We start from the raw sequence: 23,955 nt of genomic DNA, 5'->3' as shown, positions 1-23,955 counted from the left end.
GATTTACATCTCGAATAACCCTAAAGCGAGGTATGACCACAATCTACTCCCCCTGCTCCACCGGTTGCGAAGGGATGTGGAGAGCTGGCGTAAGCTCCCTCTCTCTCTCCTGGGCCGGGCTGCATTATTTAAAATGATGTCCCTGCCCAGGTTCCTTTATGCCTTGCAGAATACTCAGGACCTTGTCCCGGCTCGTTACTTCAGGGAGGTTGAGAGCCTGCAGCGTGCCCTGCTGTGGGATGGTCGGCCTCGTGTCGCTGTCCAGAAGCTTACCATGCCATGGTACGACGGGGGCATTGCGTTACCAGATGTGCGGAGGTACTACTGGGCTTCTCAGCTTACCGCTATTAACCATGGTTTTTACGGTCCTGTGGACAGCCCGGGCTATGCAATGGATAGATGGCTTTTGCAAGGGGGCAATTACTACCGCGCCCTCTATTCTAGATCCTTCGATCGGAGCCTCACGGGTCCGACAAAGGCGGCGGTCCACACGTGGCGAACGGTCAATAAGATACAGGGTTGGCAGGGCAGACTGACGAAATTCACCCCTCTATTTGATTCCGACATTTTAGGCAAGCTCTGGCACACCAATTGTTTCGACAAATGGGACCTCATAGGTATTTCGAGGGTTGAGGACATGCTGACCAGGGTGGAAGTTAAGACTTTCCCGCAGTTGCAGGTGGAATACCAACTGAGTGGAACAGAGTTCTTCCGTTATGCCCAACTCAAGCATGCAATAGCCGCCGCCAGACCGGAGGAGGGTGACATCCCTGAGAGTTCTCCCTTGGAGGACAGAGTACTGGACGGGCATATGCCGGATAGCGCCATCTCTCTGTCCTACAAGAAGTTGATTAATGTTCAGGTCGACCTCCTCCAGCGCTTGCGGGAGCAGTGGGTGGCCGATGGTCTGGAACTGGACGACGAGGACTGGCAGAGTGCTGTGTCCTCCCCTAAGGAGGTCGCCATCTCCTCGCGTCTGCGGCTGGTCCGGTTCAAAATCCTCCACCGGGTGTACGTCACCGGCCCCAGGCTTGTGCGTATGGGCTTCTCGCCAGATGGCCTTTGTCGTCGTGGCTGCGGAGCCCTTGCTACTTATATGCATATATTATGGGAATGCCCCGCTATTGCCCCTTATTGGGAGAGGGTACATCGAGTGATGAGGGAGGTGACTGGGGTGGAGTTGGCTGCAGAGGCGCGTAGGTGCCTCCTCAATGTCTGGGAGCTGAATGATTACAGCATGGCGCAGACCCGATGGGCTACACTGGGCAACATGGTCGCTAAGCGGGACATCGCGCAGAAATGGGGATCCAACGTGGCCCCCCTGGTGGTACAATGGAAGGCCAACATGGATTGGTGTATGTTGCGTGAAAAGACTGTATATACTGCCAGGGGGCGGCCTCAGACATGGAATAAGGTATGGGGGGCTTGGAACGCTTACAGAGGTGATCTGTGTCTGCCACCTGAGCCGATGCCTCGCGATGAACGCCTGTCACCGTAGAAGTTGACATCAGCTATGCTACTCATGTTCTGATTCTCCTGTTCTTCCTTCCCCCCCCCCCCTTTTTCCTACATCCTACTTAAGCTCCTTTCTAAATCTTCTCTAGCCTCTGACGCCTCCTACTGACTCATAGCCACTTCTCCCTTCCATTGCCTTTTCTGCGCCCTCGGGCGCCTCTGTTTACGTTTCTGTTTGTATATAAAATAAAAAATAACCTGCACTGTCCTGATATGAATCGCTTTGCACTATAACCATTCTGAGACCTTGCTGCCTTGCCTCCGGGATGTTAGGCTGAATAGCTGTGTGCATCATTACAATAAAGGTTTTCATAAATTTAAAAAAAAAAAAAAAAAAAACATCAAACGACATCTAAACGTCAGAGCCAGAGTGCGGTTGGTAGGCTTGAGCGCTGTGTCTTGCTTTGAGCGCTGCGATAACATTGCCACCACCGATACTGCTCAGTTCACACATCCGGGTCTCACCCTATTGAAATCAGCCTTGAACTATAGGGGAATTGGAGCGTGTGAGGATTACGAGCAGAGGGAGGGCAGCGCATTGGCCCACCTTCGAGATCCTTCTAGTGGAGCACGGTAGCTCGCTCCCTCACCGCCCTACTACCCCGCAGTATCCAACTCAAGCAGTAGAAAAAAACACACCTAGCAAGAAATTACAGGAGAAATAATGAGGACCAGAAACTCTTCCTTATTACAGGCACAGACACAGGCAAATCCTCGCCCTCACAGATCGGCCCGAAGACGGAAGGCTAAACTCTTCTACCCCCCAGGAATGGGGGAGCTCCACCCCGGGTCTGTGCTTTTGGAGGGGGCCCTTGCGGATTCATCTGGAGTCACCGGAGCTACACCAACACTCCCAGGCTCATTTGTGGTCCCCCCAGCTTTGTCAGTGTCACCGAGTTCTGTACTACCGCAAATAGGGGAAGAGGGGAAGAGCCATTCCTCAGCTAATTTGAACTCCCGCCCTGGTGCCTTCACAGCCGCCATTGGGCTCTCAGGGAGCAGAGACATAAGATCTTTCTTGCTACCTTCGGCAACAGGCTCGGTAGCACCTTTCAGGCCTCTGAGCTGCTCATCAACCACCAAAGCTGCCGTACAGAGCCCGAGATCCACCGCGGGGCAGGCACCAGGGCCTCCCCTATCACCAACAATAATCACTCTCCAGGGCGCAGATTTCCACAAGTTAGTGTCAGCTGACAATGCAGTATTGAGGCTCGAGTATGACAGACCAACATCCCCATCCCAACAAACATTAAAAAACCTTCAACTCAATACGTCATCATATGAGCCTCGGGAGGTGAATGTTGGCAATGAACCCCGTTGCAGTGCATCAGCAAACAGAGAGCAGATACTAGATGATCCTGGGAGCCGTAAGGTCCTTGATGAAGGAGGAGCAATCATTGCACCACCGGCCGGGCAGTCTCAATCCCCGATTTTGTTGAGCTGGAGCCCGCCAAATCAAGATAAAACGTTTCAGCGTTCACCTCCGACACGTGGAAGGGAGGTCACCCCTCCAGTTTTTGTAGACCATCTAACACTGATAAATGAGACCCTCATTTCCATGACTGGAGCAGCAATGATGCATGCCGACAAGCTTGATGCCCAGATTGATATTTTACAAACAGTGGCAAACTTAATTTCAGGAGTTGATGCTAAACTGGATCACTTGAACTCCCTGAATCGTAGAGCTCAGGAGAGCTCATATCTCATGTCTGAGCCTTGCAGTTGCGGTCCAATTTTAAAAAACCTGGCATCAGCGTCTGATCCTTCTATAAAAGAAAGCTTAAAAATCTCTTTACTAGATGGCAAAGCAACATATAATGAAAAACAATCTACTGGGGTCGGGCCCATACCAACGAATAACGTAAACACCAGAGATGCTGTTTCAACTACACACCAAAACTTTGAACGGCAGCAGGCTCCTACATCACCCTGCTCAGACCCTCAAAAGAATCTTTCGAGGAAAAATAAGAAAAAATTAAAAAACTGAACAAGGCGATTAAAAATAAATCTATACGGGAATGGCTGCAGCCCGGCCGCCAGACGCAAGGTCACACAGAGCCAGCGGAAACGATTGAGCCAGAAGCTCCCCCCTTAATAAAAGAATGCTTGCTTCCAAAGCAGGAAGTCCCACATTTGCCCAACCCAATAACAAATCAAGGTTTGGCTGTCTCTTCGGTGGCGCATCGACCAGCCCCATTAATACTGACCACAAACCCAGTAAATGATCTACAAAATACAAACGCTATTGATGCGAACCACCTTCGCATTACTGATCATGGTCATGGTCATCCGTTAGCTGCTATTCCATTAATGCTGACGCAAGGTGCGCCTCAAGTGTCACGGGCTGTTTCGGATACTAAGGGCATTGAAAACACTTGGTTTAACAACGGGTTCCCCAGCTTCCCAAACACGACGGCCTCTGATCAAGTCATGGGGGGAATACGGCATATAGATGCCCCTTCATTGGGCCTCCCACAGCCAATAGAATCTGGCACTCAGGCCACGGACTCAGCTGGCAACTTAAATCACTCACAATTGCAGGATCGGGAAATATTGCTATACCCAGAATATGTCTCGCAGGGGAGGTGGGACATCCTCAATCGTAGCAACCTCCTGATCCTTTGTGCAAACATCCCAGGGCTGGAGGGAATAAAAACTGCAGACATCGAAACCATCTCCTTCCTACCTCCAGACGCAGAAGAGATAAATGAAACTACGGAGGTAACCTTCATGAGTTCGGCTATGGCTGAGGCTCTAAAAAACCAGCACAAGCTACTGGAAAGTTGGGGCATAAGGATAAAACCGAAGTGTTCACAAAAATATCCCTTGATCTTAAAAACACACTCTGCACACCCTTTGATGGGAAACATGGCCCAGTCAGCTGGAGAGCTTCCCCGCCTGTACGCGCCCCACAAGGATGCCCCAGATTTGGCGCCTACATTCCAGGGGCTCAAAGGGGTTACAAATTCTGGTCACCCCACCAGAACGCCAATTAAGATCACCGGGGACCTAATCCAGGGGACACGCAAATGCGCAACACTGGGTCCTGTGAATAAAGACTGGTCCTGGCTCTCGCTTGCTTTAAACTCCAAGACCTAATGGATCGTGCCTTAATGCCTGGGGTTATTTTCCACGACGCACGAAAAACTTAGACCTGAAACCCACAGAGAAGGAATGGTCTCCGGTGAATCTGAAAGTCATGTCTTGGAATGTTGCCGGCCTTAGGCGGTTGCTTCTTAAACAAAATGCGCTGTCATTTATGGAGGAAGCCGATATAATTTGTATACAAGAGACTTGGCAAATCCACCCTCTCTCCCTGAGAGGATACGCTGAGTATGGAAAACCGGCAAAAAAGCTCAACATCTTCGGTAGACCCTGGGGAGGGATATGTGTTTACATTAAACATGCCTTAAATTTGGAATTTGCAGAAATCGCTAACCTACCGGACTTTCTCCAGGCAGGCATCCTGAAAGGTTGTCGTCTGGCAAACAGTAATTTCTGTATATTGTTAATAAATCTTTACCACAACCCGCATGGGCCTTCATCTAACTCGGCTATGTTGATACACCATATTGAGTGTTTATTGCTCCAATTCGCGGGCCTTGAATGTATCATTCTTGGTGACTTTAACATTCATAATATAGGGGTTTCAACCACACGCAGCCACCAGGCAGGGGCAACTGACGCCCTAAATGATCTACTAAAATCTTATAACCTGGCGAAGGCCCACTCAGTCTTTACAAAGATCAGACCGGGGCAGACGGTCGGCCCCACATACAATAACCAAACCACGGTCGACTACATAATATTAAGCGGCAAACTCCAACACTTGATGTCAAAATTTTCTGTCCATCCGCGAGATGATAGCGATCATGCTGCATTAACTGTCATTCTGATCCTCATTGTGGAACAATGCCACAAGCTTGAATACATCGGAGTGGCCGATGGAGAAGAATTAATAAAGCTAACCAGAAGGATCAAATGGGAACAAACCACCATTAATAGATTTAATAGCTGGGCAAATCAGTGGACAGGCTGGCCGTGGAGTGGTCAGAAAAATAGCGCAATAGACAGCTGGAATGCCACATCAGAGTCCCTGGCGGTGATTCTTCGTGGGAATCAGACTAGTGTGTTGCATAGGCATCCCTCCCCTAACTATGGTTTTAACATAGAAATCAAAGCAAGTGCCAAAATACTAAACAAGGTACGAAAAAGGTTCCATAAAAGCGGTTCAATACAAAACAAGAATCAATTACAAGAAGCTAAAAAAAAGTCATGCTAAAAAGGTATGGGCTGCAAAACGTGCCCATTGTGAAGCACAATGGTTAATCATATTTGATCTGCTGAGCCCGGGAAAATCACAGGAGTTTTGGAACTATATATGCAACATGGGACGAGGCCCAAATCACAGAGAAAATGCTCTTGAAGCTTCCATTTGGGTCGCCCATGTCAAAGCATTATACACTAACGATGGTCTGCCCTAGCCACCCCAAAGATTGGCGGGCGAAAAATACACTTTATGCAATATGCTGATGACCTGGTCCTACTGGACCATACGAGAATGGGGCTGCAAAAGGTGTTGACGGCACTTGCCGTATACAACGACAAAAACAGGCTTGTAGCTAATCGAACAAAATCAAAGGTAATTATATTCGGGCATTACCCAAGGAAAAAATCTTTAAAATGGAGGCTAGGCAATCTTGTGCTGGAAACTACACAGCGTTACATCTATTAGGGCATCTGTTTTCAGGAATCAGGGCTCCCAAGTGCTCATCTTAAGTCAATCCAGGCCAAAGGTAAATCCATCACCTATGCCATCTGCAAGCTGCAAGCCTCCTTATACAGTCCGTCTACCACGGCCATCAATAGAGTACTTAAAGCTAAGCTCATGCCGGCACTCAACTACGCCCTCCAGGCATTCCCGGGTAAACTGAGCCATGAATTAGAAAAAATTCATTGCAGGGCATACAAGAGACTTTTCCATCTCCCAAGCTGCACTAGAAACATCCTCGTTCGCTTGGAGTTCTCACTCAACCAGCAAAACCTGGAAGAACTGGCCGCCTTAAGCAAATATTACTTTCTAACAACGGCGGCTCAGGAGAACACACTGAAGGCAGTCCTGAAATGCATTTTCAGAGAGCCAGGGAATCCTTGGTCGGCCGCCCTCGAAGTGGCCAAGGCCCATCTCAATCTCGCCACGGACTCCTGGAACCCTGAATATGTTACATACTCTGCCATCAAAAACGTGATTAAAAAACAAGTGCGTGCACGGTCACGGGAATTGGACCTGGAATCCCTGAGGAGAAGAAAAGACCTGCATGAGACCCTGTGTTTCCCGCACATCCTGCATACTCCTAAACAGCATCTGACGCAGGCAGTGGGAAGTGCAGCCCACCACAAAATCTTGGCTTACAGATTACATCCTTTGCCCCTTAAAGAATTGTACCCGTGTGGCAAGGCCAGCCCAGGTGCACATGAATGCAGGCTCTGCAGCTATAAACGGGAGTCATTGGCACATCTTCTCTTCTGTTGCCCAGCCCTGCGGTTGCCCCGTAGTCTCTATCTTAGGCCGCTACTTAGATTTTCTGGGTTACGCTCTGCAAAGGATGGGATCTTTCACCTTTATTCCCTGTCCACGGTAATGCACATGGCCACCTTTGGGAAATTTATCTTCCAAGCACGGGCAATGCTGATGTCTTCTACTGGTCGGACTAAAGAGTCTTTAGCCGGCTCATGAACCTTTTCCTTGGCATCTTGGCATTCTTGGAGTAACTATACAACTTGATTTGTTTGAAATTTTCTTGACTTTTAATTTTTGTAATGTGATGACTTTTGTATTTTTGGTTTTATGTAATGGTTTTCAGTAACCAACAATAAATATCATTCATTCATTCATTCCTCTGCGGGTGGTGTGAGGAGAAGAGTGACTGGACATTACTGACACAAATTGGCCTTGAAGAACAGCGCTCCCAGGGACTTTGATCCGAAGCATATGGATGTCCGCATTGGGGTGTAAAGGGCACAGGACTCTGGGGGGCATGCCTCTGTGTGTTAGTGGGACAGCGCCATGGAATGTGGTTCTTGAACCACAGAGTTGTAAAGTGTAGGGCTCAGAGGCCAGTGGTGAGAGTATGGCTGCAAAGTGACAGTGTACGGAGGGCATGGCTTTTACAAAGAAGAACCTATGACGTGACCCAGTCAAAGCTGTCGAAAGTTCCTATGTCATGTATGAAACACTAAACCAGTTCTGGCCTTTTAGCCAAAAGCAAATTATAAATATGGGCATCAGATTCCCAGCATGGAGTGTTTTATTGGCTGGAAACAAAAAAGATAATCGAGTCGCACTTGCATGGGCCTTCCTGGCAGCTGAGGAGGAAACTGCACAACGGTTCAGAGCGACCGCTAACGTCACATACCGTGTGATCACATTCTTTACTTTGCAGCATCCTTGTACAACTAATAAACGTCATGTGTGGGGTATGCCTGATACCAGTTAGACCAAACCGTGATCGAGCTTGATGACAAGCCTTGCAGCAAATGACCCCATGATGTGACCAACCAGAGCTAAAACAGAAAGGCTGCCAGTAATCCACTATTCATTTCAGTCTAGCCGAAACCCACCTCAGAGTCCTTTTCAGGAGTTCTAAATTGATCAAAGATGGCATATATTTGTCAGTCATATTTAATATTTTAGTATTTTCTGACTGCACCTTTGACATTTCTTAACTTAGGGGGTTTGGCATATGAATAATTGCCACTATGTGCAGAAATGGGAAGGGGACAAAAAGAGTCGACCGAGAGGGCTTGCTATACAGCCTCCAGGCTTTTAAACCCCACACTCCCTGACTCGTGCCTTCCTATGATGACCCTGGGTATGCAAAGACCCCTGCCTCTCACAGGAGCCCCTACATGTGGGAGCAAAGAACAGGTGTAGGGAGGGTGGGAGCTTCAGAAGAGCTGCTTCCCTGTCAATGGATAAGAAAGAGAAGCTGTGTGTGGGATCTCCCTTGTGGACGATTAAAGCCCTTTCCATGTTCTAATGTGAAGGGCCACACTAGGATTGCTAGTGTGTGTGCTGCTGTTGTTCGGTCCTGAGGCGGAAACCGGGACTTGGTAGCTATCACTTAATTTTGCTGCTATTTGAATTTTAAAAGCGTGACTTTACTGTGATGATTTTAAATTGCCTATTTTGCACATGCAGGGCTCGATCCGGAGCTAAATCGCCCCATTTGGTCCCGCCATCTTTAGTGAGGAGCAGGAGCTGGGCGAGCAGACTAGTGCTCCGCCCCTCCCGCCCCTGCTCGCATAAAAACCCCACCATAACGCATCACCGCTGATTGCTAGTGTGTGTGCTGCTGTTGTTCGGTCCTGAGGCAGAAGCCGGGACTTGGTAGCTATCACTTAATTTTGCTGCTATTTGAATTTTAAAAGCGTGACTTTACTTTGATGATTTGAAATTGCCTATTTTGCACATGAAGGGCTCGACCGGAGCTAAATCGCCCCATTTGGTCCCGCCATCTTTAGTGAGGAGCAGGAGCTGGGCGAGCAGACTAGTGCTCCGCCCCTCCCGCCCCTGCTCGCATAAAATGGCACCCTGGCTCAGGAAGCGTAGCGGACGAGCGCAGCGGGCGCGCCGGCGGCGCGCCAAAGGCAAGCCCTTCTGCGCCCGTCCGCGCCGGACCCGCGCCCAGAGCCAGGACCCCTGGTCGGGTGTACTCAAAATCAACCACGCGGTACTTCTACAATCGCAATACCTTACGGGCACTAGGGGGCAACGCCAGTACAACAGGCGCATTACTATGGAAATGGGGGATGACGTGTCGATCAATCCTCATTACTGCGTAAACTGTAAACAGGCCCTGCCCAATCTACTCTGCCAAGCCAGCGCATTCACCATGGCTTCACACAAAACAACTGAGAGGAAAGAGCACGCCACAGTGAAATGTCTGCTGCTTAACGCCATATCCCTGGTGAAACACAGTATAGAACTGGCGGATTTAATACAAGACTCAAAAGTTATGATAGCATTTATAACAGAATCCTGGACAGACGCAGACTCTGGCCCAGATATTGTTAAAGCCACTCCTCCGGACTATGACTGCTTTATTCAGAATAGAGAGAGGAAGAGAGGCGGAGGACTGGCTATTATTTATCATAAATCAGTCAGAGGGACCTTCCAGCCTGGAGCAACTGACCTAGATGAAGCTCTTGTCTTTAATTTTATACTTTCAGACCACCAAACCCTCAGAGGCTGTCTACTCTATAGGCCCCCTGGGGCTAAAGCCCCTTTTCTTACGGCTCTGAGTAGTCTGCTAGAAGAAGCGGCATGCGCAAAGTCCTTTACATTATTAGGAGATTTTAACTTTCATCTTGAGTGCGTTTCAGACTCAGATACTTAGGAGCTCATAGCGCTGTTGCATGGGGTGGAGCTAAAGCAAACGGTCTGTGGCCCGACTCACAGGGCAGGACACACCCTAGATGGTATTTTTTCCAACCATCCCAATAAAGAAGTGACGGCTGTTCAGCCGGTCTCCTGGTCTGACCATGCCACAGTCCATTTTAAAATTACTCTAGTCCCCCCTCTTAGACATTGCAAGGTTAAATTTCCACCCAGAAAGATCAGGAAATGGAAAAGCATAGAAGGTGAGGCACTTGAGGGCTTATTGAGAACCTCAATGACACCCCTCTAAGGAAATTGGGAGGAAGCCGCCACAGCCTACACTAGTTGGCTGGAGGCAGCATGCATGCAACTGGCACTCCCAAAAGTGTATCATTCCATGCGCTCTAGCCCTTCAGACCCCTGGTTTTCAGAACAGATCAGGGACCACAAAGTTCGCTGTAAAAAGTTGGAAAGATCTTGGCGGAATAACTATAGGGAGGCGGATAAAAAACGCTGAGCTGAGAGTATACAAAGAGATGATCCGAAGGGCTAAACGTGCATTTTTACCAAACGCATCAAGGAAGCAAGTAATTCCCCAAAGGAACTATTTTGCACAGTGTCCTCTCTGGCAGCCCCCAAGCAGGTGGAGATACCCCCAAGTCGTCAACTGTGTGAAAATTTGGTAAAGTTCTTCCTGGGAAAGGTGGAAAAAATGTTCTACTCTCTGGATAACCAAGTCAAGACTGACGCCCCAGAAACTAACCCAGAGACTGATAGGAAATTGGAAAAATTACTCAATTTCACCCCAATCAGTGAGGATGAGGTAGTGACCCGTTTACAAAGGATAAAATCAGGCTCCCCTCATGACTCCTGCCCAGCCACTATTGCAAGATTAGCACCCTTTACCATTGCCGCAGGACTTACCCCACTGTTCAATGTCATGCTGGATAGCGGGGAGTTTCCCTTACTATGGAAACAAGCATCCATTCTACCCCTTCTTAAAAAATCTAACCTCGACGTGACCGACCTGAGCAACTATCGGCCGATCGCCAGGTTACCCCTCCCAGCTAAAATCATGGAGGGCATATTAAACACACAGCTCAGCACCTTCCTGGGGACAGGAGAATGTCTAGATCCATCTCAACATGGATTCCAGGCGGGGCACAGCACGGAATCGGCGCTTATCAAGTCAGCCGAAGACATAAGAACAGTGATGGACGCAGGTGGCAGAGCCGCCCTGATCCTGCTGGACTTGTCTGCGGCCTTCGACACGGTCTACCACAAGATATTGGTGGGCCGGTTGGAGGCCTGCGGGATTCAAGGAAAGGCACTCAAGATCGTGCAGGCCTTCCTATCCAGCAGGACCCAGACAGTGGCCCTGGGGGACTTTGAATCAGACCCATTTGTGCTCAGTCCCCCAGGGGTCCTCCTTGAGTCTGACCCTTTTTAACGTGTACGTTTCCACCCTGGCGCCAGTTATTAGATCCGTTGGATTTACCCTTATATCTTACGCAGACGACACCTAGATTGTGGTGTCGCTGGTTCTGGGTAAAATAGAAAGCACGGCAGATAGGTTCAGAGGTTGCATGTCAGCAACTGGATGGCAGAAAACTGCCTTAAGCTCAATTCAGCAAAAACTGAAGTTTTGCTATTTGGATCCAGAGATAACTTCTGGTCCCCGCGATGGTGGCCAGAGGAAATGGGGGCCCCCCCTTTACTGGTGGCAAAGGTCAAAAACCTGGGTGTACTTATGGACGACTCTCTGTCCTTCAGGCCACAAATCAACGTTCTTTCTTCAGGAACCCACTATGTGCTAAAAACCATTCGGAAAGTCCTGCCGTTTCTTGCGGATGAACACAGGAAGACAGTGGTAACAGGATTGGTGATGTCCCGACTCGATTACTGTAACAGCCTGCTGCTGAATGCCCAACAGGGGCTGCTAAACAAACTCCAAATCTTGCAGAACGCTGCAGCCCGCCTGATTACGGGTACACCCAAGTTTGCATCGGTAGCACAGGACCTGGTGAAGTTACACTGGCTACCAGTACGTAAAAGAATAGTTTTTAAAACGCTCTGTGTGACCTTCAAGGCACTGCATGGCCTAGGCCCCCAATGTATGGCGCAGCTCTTCCAGTGGTACAAGCCTGCGAGATCACTAAGGTCGGCTGAGCAGGGGTTGGTTGTAGTCCCAAGAGTCAGGAAAGCTCGCTGGGGGGGGCAGGAGCTTCTTCCTGGGAGCTGCGAAGGCCTGGAATGCGCTGCCATTGAGCCTCAGACAGACATCAGACCGGCTGTCATTCAGGAGAGACCTGAAGACGTGGCTCTTTACACTCTAATTTCCTCAGCGCACGCATATTAGTGATCACTCAGCGCCAGGACACCTTCAGGTAACAGTGCGCTTTAAAAATGTGAAAAATAAATAAATAAATAAATCACAATAGAGGGCAGAGGAGGCAGTATGCCCCTGGCCTGTGATCTTTCAGGGCCCCATGCTGATAGAAGGATGGATGGCTAAATGAAAAAGGGATGGAGAGAGAAAGGGAGGATAGATGACTGAAAGGGTGGATGGGTGGAAGGATGAGTAAGTGAAAGGATGGCTGGATGGGTGAAAGGGTAGATGGCTGGATGGATGAGTGAATGGATGGATGAGTGGAAGAGTGGATGTATGAGTGTACGGATGGATAAGGTGAAAGGATGAATGGATAGATGGATGAGTGAAAGGGGGAATGTGTGGAAGGATGAGTGACTGGGTGGATGAATGAGTAAGTGAAAGGATGGTTGGATGGTTGAAAGGGTAGATGGCTGGATGGATGAGAGGATGGATGAGTGAAAGAGTGGCTGGATGAGTGGATGGATCGATAAGGTGAAAAGATGAATGGAGGGATGGATGAGTGAAAGGGTGGATGGAGGGATAGATGAGTGGAATGATGGATGGATGGAAGTATAGATGATGTATAGGTTTGCAAATGGTTGAATATTAATATGGATGGGCACCCAGATGGAAGGACAGAGTGAATGGTGAAAGACTGAATGATGGATGAAAGAACAAGTTACTTACCTTCTGTAATGCTTTTTCTGGTAGATACAGTATCTGCCTGTGGATTCCTCACCTTGTGAATATCCCCTTGCGGCAGCAACATTCGGAAATTCTTTTTATAGCTTTGCGCCGGCGTGGACATCGTCATAGAGGCACGGCATCTCGCGCAACTCCGCTGACGTCACCGACACCATAACAGGCCCACGCCGGCGTGATGACATCAGTTCCGCCCTTTTTTCCGTGCCTTCGAGGCACACGACCGGACCAATGACAGTAGATATATACACAGTATACACAGTACACAAATGTCAAGATAACACACACAGTGTGAAGCAAATGCAGGAAAGCAATTGAAATAACACATTTCCTTGACAATAAAACATACTTACATTACATTACAGTAACTCAGGTATAAAAGAGTGGACAACAGGTTGGTGGGTGGGTCAGTGAGGAATCCACAACAAGATACTGTATCTACCAGAAAAAGCGTTACTGAAGGTAAGTAACTTGTTCTTCTGATAGATACATCTGCCAGTGGATTCCTAACCTTGTGAATAGAGTCCCACAGCAGTCCCCACTCCCGTAGGAGGGTGTCCACTCTCCTATACCAGAAAATCCTGGAGGACAGAGCGCGCAAAGTGGCAGTCCCTCCTCACCTCTGCATCCAAGCAGTAATGCTTCGCAAAAGTGTGGGGGGAGGCCCCAGTAGCCGCCCTACAAATGTCCTCAACAGGTACACCTCTAGACAAAGCAGATGTTGATGACTTTGCTCTAGTAGAGTGAGCTCTTATACCCTCTGGAGGGTCCTTACCCGCCAAGGAGTCGCAGATCTTGATGCATAGAATAATCCATCTTGAAAGAGTGCGCTTGTGCACCGCTTTTCCCTTCTTGCTGCCAGCAAATCCAACAAAGAGCTGGTCATCCACACAATATTCTTTAGTCCTATTGAGATAAAAGCTCACCGCCCTCTTAGGGCCCAGACGGTGCAGTCTCTACTCCTTGGAAGGGTGAGGGGGAGGAAAAAAGGTAGGAAGGGTAATAGACTGTCCTAGATGGAAGGGAGTCACCACCTTAGGCAGAAAAGCAGCCCTGGTCCTAAGAGCCATTCGTTCAGCATGAATGGTCAAGAATGGGGGCTTTGAACTAAGAGCTTGAAGCTCACTTACCCTCCTTGCCGAGGTAATTGCGACCAGGAAGACCGTCTTAAAAGACAAAAGTCTCATGGGACACTTGTGCAAGGGTTCAAAGGGAGAACCAATCAAGTAGGTTAAGACAATATTTAGGTCCCATTGAGGCACAATAAAGGGAGTAGGGGGGAATTTATTAGTGAGACCCTTCAGATACCTTAAAACCACGTGAGATTTGAATAAAGATGGCGATCCGGCAAACAGAGAAATGCCGACAATGCCGAAAGATAACCCTTGACTGTAGCCACAGCAAAACCTTGCTGCGCCAAAGAAAGAGCAAACTGTAGTATATCAGACAAACGAGCCTTCAAAGGGTCAACTGATTTCTCTCCACACCAAGAGACAAATTTAGACCATCTGTACGAATAGATAGATTTAGTGGAGTCACGCCTGGCCGAAAGAATGACATCCACCACATTGTGTGGGAGAGAAAAGGAATTCAGGTTGCCCCGTTCAATCTCCAGGCATGAAGGTGTAAGGTCTGGAGGTGGGGGTGTAGAAATTGCCCCTCCATCTGAGAGAGGAGATCTGCCCTGAAAGGGAGACAGAGCGGCGGGCACGAGGAGAGGTGGAGAAGATCTGTGTACCATACCCTTCTTGGCCAATCTGGGGAGACCAATATAACTTGGGCCCGGTCTTGGCAAATCTTCCTCAGAACCCGAGGAATCAAGGGTATGGGATGAAACGCGTAAAGGAGCAGTGAGTCCCAACTCAACTGAAACGCATCCCCCAAGGCTCCCTGCATCGGATACTGGAGGCTGCAGAATGACGGGCAGTGAGCATTCTTGCGAGTGGCGAACAGGTCCACCTGAGGAGTCCCCCACGTCCGAAAGGCGTGACGAACCACCTCCGGATGAAGCCTCCACTCGTGGTCGGCCGAAAACTGCCGACTGAGACTGTCTGCACGCACGTTCAGAACCCCGGCCAGATTATTTGCCATCAGACAAATCTGATGGTCCCGAATCCAGGACCAGAGACACGTAGCCTCTCTGCAGAGACACTGCGACCCTACTCCTCCCTGCTTGTTGACATACCACATCGCGGTGGTGTTGTCCGTCAGGACTTGAACCGACCGACCGAGAAGGGAAGGGAGGAAGGCCTTGAGTGCCAAACGTATCGCCCGCAATTCCATAAGGTTGATGTGAAGCAACCTTTCCTCTGGAGACCAAAGACCCTTGACCTCCATATCCCCCAGATGAGCACCCCACCCTAGAGTGGATGCATCCGTTATCACTGTGGCCACCGATGGAGGCAGTTGAAAAGGCTTTCCTTGAGACAGGTTGCCTTCCACTCCTCACCAAGTCAGATCCGCTGCAGTTTCTCTGGAGATCCTCACAGACTCCCTGAGTTCTCCGTTGTGCTGATACCACTGCCTGCGGAGGCACCACTGGAGCGCCCTCATGTGCCAGCGTGCATGGTTGACCAAAAAAATGGTGGAAGCCATCAGACCGAGCAGGCGAAGGACCTTCAGGACTGGAACGACCGCTCCATTGTGAAATAAAGGAATCAACTCCTGTATGTCGCGAATCCTTTGAGGTGGAGGGAATGCACGACACACAGTTGTGTCCAGTACAGCACCTATGAACAGGTTGAGCTGGGAGGGCACCAGGAAAACCCAACCTGTGTAACAACTGAGTTGTTTCTTGCAGATGATGGAGCACTATCTCTGGGGATTAGGCTTTGATCAGCCAATCGTCCAGATACGGGAATACCGCTATCCCCGATCTTCTGAGATGTGCAGCCATCACCTTGGTGAAAACTCGAGGCGCAGTAGTAAGACTAAACGGTAGGACCACAAACTGGTAGTGCTGTGAACCCACCATAAAACGGAGATACTTCCTGTGCGACTGCAGGATAGGGATGTGAAAATATGCATCCTGCAAGTCTATTGACAACATCCAGTCTTCTTCCATAAGCGCCTGAAGAACCTGTGCAGGGGTGAGCATCTTGAACTTCTCCTGTTTCAGGTAAAGGTTCAAGATCCTGAGATCCAGGATTGGACAAAGCCTGCCATCCTTCTTGGGTATCAGTAAATACCGGGAGTAGCATCCCTGACCCCTTTCCTGCTCTGGAACCAACTCTATCGCACCCTTTCTCAACAGTGTCTGGACTTCCTCCTGCAGGAGTAACAGGTGTTCCTCCATGCAAAAACCTTGGCAAGGAGGGTAATTTGGAGGGAATTCCTGAAAGGGAAGAGCATACCCATTTTCTACAAGATTGAGAACCCAAAGATCTGATGTTATCAATTCCCAATCCTGTACAAAATAGGTAAGCCGACCCCCTACAGGACCCACATGATCCTGAATGGCGGATCTAGGGCTGCTTTGCTGTGGCTGGGGGATTGGAAGAGGTGGAGGAGGAGGAGGCCTGACGTCCTCCAGGACGAGCTCTTTGCTTACCCCTGTAAGACCTGTACAGGGGATTTTTCTGCTGCTGCTGCTGCTGTTGACCTTGCTGGTAGGGGTGAAAGGAAGAACGTCCAAACCCTCTATACCTTTTGGTAGATGAACCCCTGGTCTGCAGCCCCAAAGATTTGGCAGTAGCCCTACTGTCCTTAAATCTCTCTAAGGCTGTGCCAGCTTTTTTTCCAAAAAGTCCAACACCGTCAAAAGGCAGATCCAATAATGCGGCCTGGATGTCCGCCGAAAAGTCCGATGACTTCAGCCAGGCAGATCTCCTAGATGCAACAGCGGTTCCCATGATGCGAGCAACCGAATGAGCAGTGTCCAGCCCACTCTGGATCACCTAGCCTGCAGCAGCCTGTGCATCAGTCAACACTTCCTCAAAATCCTTCTTGTTGTCATCAGGAATTTTAGGAGCCAACAGACGCAGCGAATCCATAAGGGCATGAATGTATCTCCCCATAAGACAAGTGGCATTGGTTGACTTTAACGCCATACTTGCTGAAGAAAAGGACTTCTTTGCAGTCTGATCCTGTTTCTTGGCTTCCTTCTCCCCAGGTACTTGAGGGAAAGCACCCACAGTCTTTTTAGAACAGGCTGCCTGAATAACCAGACTTTCAGGCAAAGGATGCGTGGTTAAAAATTCAGGGTCCCCAGGTACAACTCTGTACCTCCTTGCAAGACTTTTAGACACTGCAGGAGCTGTCAGGGGCTTGTTCCAAACCTCCAAAATGGGCTCAGTTAAAGCCTCATTAAAAGGAATCAATGGCTCAGTCACAGAACTTGGGGAATGGAGAACCTCAATCAAGAGATTAGATTTAAATTCCAAATGTAAAAGTTCTGCAGCCTTCCTCATGACCATGTGGTATGGCTTAACATCCTTTGAAGGGGCATCAGTGACAGATGGCAGCTCCCATTCAGGAGAAAGTTCCAGAACACTAGCTTCTCCTAGATCTTCAAAACAATCATCCTGAAGCTCACCTTCCTCCATCTCAGCCTCAGCCTCCCTATATCTTTGTTCTTCCAAGAAGCACTGAGCATCCCTCCTGGATCTCTCCTTCAACAGCCGCGCCGATGGATCTGTAAACTACTCCGACAACACCGCAATCGACGTCGGGACCAAATCCGTAGGCCCAAGGCGCTGTTCACGAGGTCGACTCGGGGCAGGCGACGTCGGTATCGGCGTCGATGACCTCGGCAGAGCCGAGTACTGCCAAGGCGGCGTCGGAGCCGGCATAAAAGGCATAAAGGGAGCTGGAGCATAGGAGTGGGGAACTCCTAAATTAAAAAGCCAGAGGACCCATAGGACCCGAAGGTGCACCAGAGGAGTACCATGCTCTAGAAAAGTCACCATACATAGCATTTAAAAATGCCGAAGGGTCTTGACCTTGCGCAGGGAAAGGAGGATGAGAACCCTCAGACTGACCCTTCAGAGGTTCCGGATTCGCCTCTTCTTCCACAGGTACTGAGCCCTCATCCAAAGGGAACTCTTCATCCTCTCGAGCCTGGGACGGCGCCGGAGATGGATTCGGAGCCGGAGTCGGTGTATGAACCCGCGACTCCAAAGGCGAAGCCTCACCTTCTGGATCCAAGACTTCCGGTGATGGAGACACAAAATCCTTTCCATGCCTCCTCTTAGGCGACGTCGGTCTCGAGTCTGAACCCTTACCGGAGTGATGTCGAGGCTCATTCCTTCGTTTCTTATGTTTCTTCTTCGACTTCAAAGCATGATCGGATGAAGACTTCGAAGGCGACGCCGTACGGGATCTTGATCGCGACCTCGACTTCGACCTCGCCCTTCTCGAACGTGATCTTGAAGTCTTCTTTTCTTTACTACCTCTTAACTTCGCCATCAGAAGCTTTGTTTCCCTCTCACGAAGCGCCTTCGGGTTAATTTTTCTACATGATGAGCAGCCGTCGACATCATGGTCCGAACTCAGGCACCAGATACAATCCTCGTGCGAGTCAGTGATTGACATCATTTTGCCGCACTCTCTACAAGGCTTGAACCCGGTCTTCTTAGCCGACATCGCTAGAGATACAAAGAAGCAGGAAAATCGAGAAAACAGTAACAAAGTTACCAACAGCTACAGAGATTCCCCTAAACCGTTAGCGTCGATGGCGCGGAAAAAAGGGAACTGATGTCATCACGCCGGAGTGGGCCTATTATGGTGTCGGTGACGTCAGCGGATTCGCGCGCGATGCCGTGCCTCTATGACGTCGTCCACGTCGGCCCGAAGCTACAAAAAGAATTTCCGAATGTTGCTGACGCAAGGGGATATTCACAAGGTGAGGAATCCACTGGCAGATGTATCTATCAGAAGAATGATTACACTTTGTAACCCCCATCATCTTAAGTACATTTCCTATAGATTGACTTTCACATTTATATGAGTCATTGTCTCTATATAATATGTGTGTGATGTAACTCACTCTGACACCCTGTCCTTCTTACTTGGGATGAGTAGCACTACATAAAAAAAATAAATGCACATGAGAGAGGGTCTCTGTGAAGAGGAGGGTCACTATTGGTGGGTGGTAGTAAGGCCGGACTGTCCGGACCAGGCATCGGGCATTTCCCTGGAGGCTGGAAAGGTGGTGAGGGGGCGGTTTTGTTAACGCAAAAAGACTTGCACATTTATTCAAAGCTGAGCGCATACTGAAAAACCATGAAGTGCACAATTATCTCAACCTAATATAAACTTCTTTTCACTTGTACTTAAGTGGTTGTCTATTTACTTACTTCTATACTATTGCGTGACCTCTTCTGATGTGTCTGTAAAATTTAACTTTTGTCCTGCATTTTGACTCCTGTCCGGAATTTTTGTCCTGAATTTTGACCCTTTGTCCTGTATTTTTACACTCACTGTCCTGAATTTGCACCCATGCCAGTTGGTCATGCTAATCCGTGTACATCTCCCTCCATCCGCCCTAATTTCTGTTTCTTGTCTCCCTCACGCCGCCTCCCGTTTCTTCTGGCCCACCCAGCCCATGAGGTCATGGGTTTGGACAGTCAACAATATCTTCGGTGCGGTCGTTCTCACAGCGCAAGGAAGTGTGTGTGTGATTCTGCTATTTGCATTTTTGGTGAAGGAGAAAAGATAAACAGAGCCAGCTTGTCCCAAGTCACAAACGAAGGGCTAAAATACCAAGTCACTCCCTTCCATGCATGGTTGGCAGTAACTGATCAGTAGTCCACAGCTTTCCAAACTTTTCATGTAGGTGACACACCCTTTTGTGAAAACATTTTCAGGGACACGGTAACGCGAGGAAGCACAGCGAGCGAGCCCAAACCACCTATGGTGGGTTTGGGCCCCACACCCCACACACACACACACCCCACCCCACACATACCACCCCACAGACATCACCCCACACACCCCACACACAACCCCCCCACACACACAACCCCACACACCCAACACATATCCCCCACACACACCCCACACCCCCCCACACACACATCCCACACACACACACACCCACACACTCAACACACACCCCACACACAGAGACTTGAGGGACACTGTTAAAGGGTACTAGTGAGGGAATCAGTGGCGGAGGTGGCCTTTCCCTCCATCTGTCTAACTCCATCTGTCTCCCTCCAACTGTCTCCCTCCCTCCCTCCCTCTCTGTCCCAATTCCTCTCTGTCTCACTCCTTCTCTGTCTCCCTCCCTCTCGGTCTTCCTCCCTCTGTCTCACTCCCTCTCGCTCCCACTGTCTCCCTCCTTCTGTGTCCCTCCCTCCCTCTATGTCTCACTCCCTCTCGGTCTCACTCCCTCTCTGTCTCACTCCCTCTCTGTCTCACTCCCTCTCTGTCTCACTCCCTCTGTCTCACTCCCTCTGCCTCCAACTGTCTCCCTCCCTCTGTCTCCCTCGCTCTCTGTCTCACTCCCTCTCCCTCTGACTGTCTCCCTCTCTCTCCCTCCGTCTCACTCTCTCTCTCTCCCTCCGTCTCCCTCTATCTGACTCTCTCTGTTTCACTCTCTGTCTCCCTCCCTGTCTGTCTCCCTCTGTCTCACTCTCTCTCTCTGTCTTCCTCCCTCTCTGTCTCACTCCCTCCCTCTCTGTCTCACTCCCTCCCTCTCCCCCGACCAACATATTCTGTGGGTTCCATAAGGGTCTGTGACAAAGAGGAAAAAATGTTGCTTTCATTCCTAAATTGTTTTAATATTTTCCTGTATTAGTGGTCCCCGGGTCGCAGTGCTCCGCCCCACTCCCCCCCACACTCCTCCATGCCCATGGCTCACACGGGCATTCTCCATTGAACTGAATTGTTTATGTTTTTGTTTTCGTAAGGTTACAAGCCGTAGTGTGCAGAATGATGTAAATGTGAAAGCTTCTATAGGGCTTCTTGGCAGATTTTCTTTCCAATGCACCTCAATTCCCGGGGCTGCCCCAGGCCAACCCCCTGGACCCAATAACCCACCGTATTCACCCATTGAAGGGCCCTTTGCCAAATGAACTATCCACAAATGAATGCCTCCCCCCCCCCACCCTCCGTCATGTGTGTGTGTGTCGGCCCGGGCTGAGACAGCTTCCGGGGGCACACACACAGCCGCACCCGATCACTTCCCAGGTCTTTAAAAGACCATTTAATGTGCTAATAAGGCTTTGTTGTTATTCATCTCAGAGCCCCTGCAGCGCCACTCTGCCTGTTGCTGGAAGGCCTGCGGGGGTGATCTAAACAGCATACTAAAACCGGGACACTTGGATGTTTTACCCGGACAAAGTGTTGTAAAACCCGGACATTTCTCTACTTCAGCCCCCCCTCGTCATGTGTGGCAGCCCGGAGCCGCTTACAGCCACACCCGAGCACTTCACAGGTCTTTAAAGACCTTGTGCATGTTAATAGGGCTTTGTTGTTGCTTCGCCCCTTCTAAGAGCCCCTGCAGCTCGACTCTGCCGATGCGACACACCTAAGTATGGGTCATGACACAGTAATAGTTTGGAAAGCTGTGCCGTAGTCTGAGGCTTAAATTTATAATGATCAGGGGGTGGGGCTACTTCAGGCCAGAAACCCTGACTGCCCGATGCCCTTTATCTGTATCTGGTTTGTTAAGCATATAGCATTATTAAAGAGGCCCTGGAAGCCATCCACTTCAAGTGTCTCCCATCCTAATAGACTAACCAGCAGAGACAAATAGGCGCCCATTGTAGTCTAGATGGAGTATACATCCAAAAGTTCCATATCTCAGAGTGAAAGAACAGAGGGGCATATTATCAAGGGGGCCGATAGGCAATTTTCGCAGATTTAGCTTGTAGGCGATAGCGAGCGGTTTGGGGCCCGCTTTGCATGACAGCGATATTTATCGCTAATGACATACAAAGAGGGCGTACCCAACCTGTTAGCGACTGAAAGCAGTCACCAACATCGCTATTGCCTATTACCAACACAGGCGTAGCGATGGGAATATTCGCGCTAAGCGCGAATATCTCCAAAAACTAACACCTGCTCAGACCAGTTCTTATAGCCTGTTTATGTTGGGTTGTTGGCCCAACTAACCGTGCACTGTTCACTTGGTGCTATGCACCTAAACTTGTTTCATTATTTCAACCAATAATAAACCTTATGTAGTCTCTCTTTTTTTTCTTTTTATTTAAACTTTTTCATGTATCTTTTGCATGTATATCTTTAACCACCTTATTTTATTACTGCGGTTATTCACATTGCATATATTTTCAAATGACAGTCAAAATAACATTAACATTAATATTCATGTATTGATTTACAGTGCCATTAGATGTACAATTTATAAAAAAGCCCAATGCATTTCGGCACTACCAAAGTGCCTTCATCAGGGGAGAACCTGTACAAAATAAACAAAATAACCATGTAATTACGATCATTGGGTGCCCATGTATGTGTTGAAGTGTGTACTATGTTTTATTCTCATACCTTGATGCGATATGCTCAATACTCTAGCCTGTGTAGACAAAAATGTAATATGTATTGAGCACTCTCTGTCTGTTATTTTTTTGCGGTTTGTCTATTTTACAGAAAGAAATAGTGCTGGAAAATCAGGTACGCATATTTCTTTAAAACGTTTGTAATGTCAGTCGTTACAGGATTGAAAGTAACACAGGACATTGATCTTGTTTCTCGTTTATTACTTAGGGAGTTTGTTTAAAGCTACAATATCAGCGGTAAGCCGATGGATTATATTCTTATTGGAACAGTTTTTTGGCAATAGGCACCAATAGTTGGTAATATGTTGGACAGAGAGTGCTCAATACATATTACATTTTTGTCTACACAGGCTAGAGCATTGAGCATATCGCATCAAGGTATGAGAATAAAACATAGTACACACTTCAACACATACATGGGCACCCAATGATCGTAATTACATGGTTATTTTGTTTATTTTTTACAGGTTCTCCCCTGATGAAGGCACTTTGGTAGTGCCGAAATGCATTGGGCTTTTTTATAAATTGTACATCTAATGGCACTGTAAATCAATACATGAATATTAATGTTAATGTTATTTTGACTGTCATGTGAAAATATATGCAATGTGAATAACCGCAGTACTAAAATAAGGTTGTTAAAGATATACATGCAAAAGATACATGAAAAAGTTTAAAGAAAAAGAAAAAAAAGAGAGACTACATAAGGTTTATTATTGGTTGAAATAATGAAACAAGTTTAGGTGCATAGCACCAAGTGAACAGTGCACGGTTAGTTGGGCCAACAACCCAACATAAACAGGCTATATTTACAAGAGACTGACAAACCCAGTAACCGTAGCACCATTGTGTACAACAGAGGTAAAATAGCAGAACGGAGTGCTCCCTAACCCAACAAAAATCAGTCACAGACCAGTTCTTAGCCATTATATCCAATGGGAGGTGGATATAATGGCTAAGACCCTGTTAGTGATAATGCGTGAATATCGCTGTATTCTCAGCGATATTCACGGATTTTGCCGCTATCGCTGGGGATTTTATCGCTTTTGAGATAAAAGTTGCTAATAGCACGTAATCTCAGCGATAAAATCCCGTGATGCGCGGCGATAAAAAAAATTGCCGCTAACCCTACTTAGCGATAAATATCGCTATTTGTTGATAATATGCCCCAGAGTGAAGTCTGGGGGATTGGTGCTCGCGGTTGCCCTTAAAGTGTGGATTATAAGTGTGGAGTTTAGCAACGCCTGCTCCCCTCCCTCCCGCCCCCCCCCCCCCCATGGCAGCCATGACCAGCTGTCTCTTTAGAAGGTGAAGGAAGCCCTTGGCCAAAGGGCACTTTACCCATACATTAAAACATTTTCATGACTCAATATTAAAAGATAAAACATAGTTGCCAACGTTTTGATTCTAATATGAGGGTGAAGTTAGGCTTTTAAAAGGATGATACCGTTTTCTATGAGGGTGATAGAGGTTTGAAAAGAGGATGACTGCACTGAAGTCTGAAGCATCTTGTTTGCCAGAAG

At 48.5% G+C, this 23,955-nt stretch overlaps 1 protein-coding gene across 1 annotated transcript in view; it reads right to left on the bottom strand.

The window, feature by feature from the left end:
• The window catches only part of LOC147729493 (uncharacterized), a 2,015,126-nt gene that overhangs the window by 538,926 nt on the left and 1,452,245 nt on the right, over positions 1–23,955 (bottom strand). The gene's annotated exons all lie outside the window — the stretch shown is intronic.

The sequence above is a fragment of the Lissotriton vulgaris genome, chromosome 2_1, assembly GCF_964263255.1.
Source record: "Lissotriton vulgaris chromosome 2_1, aLisVul1.2, whole genome shotgun sequence".
Lineage (NCBI taxonomy): Eukaryota > Metazoa > Chordata > Amphibia > Caudata > Salamandridae > Lissotriton > Lissotriton vulgaris.
The sequence above is the reverse complement of the archived record's forward strand: the minus strand, read 5'-3'. Positions and strand labels throughout refer to the sequence as shown.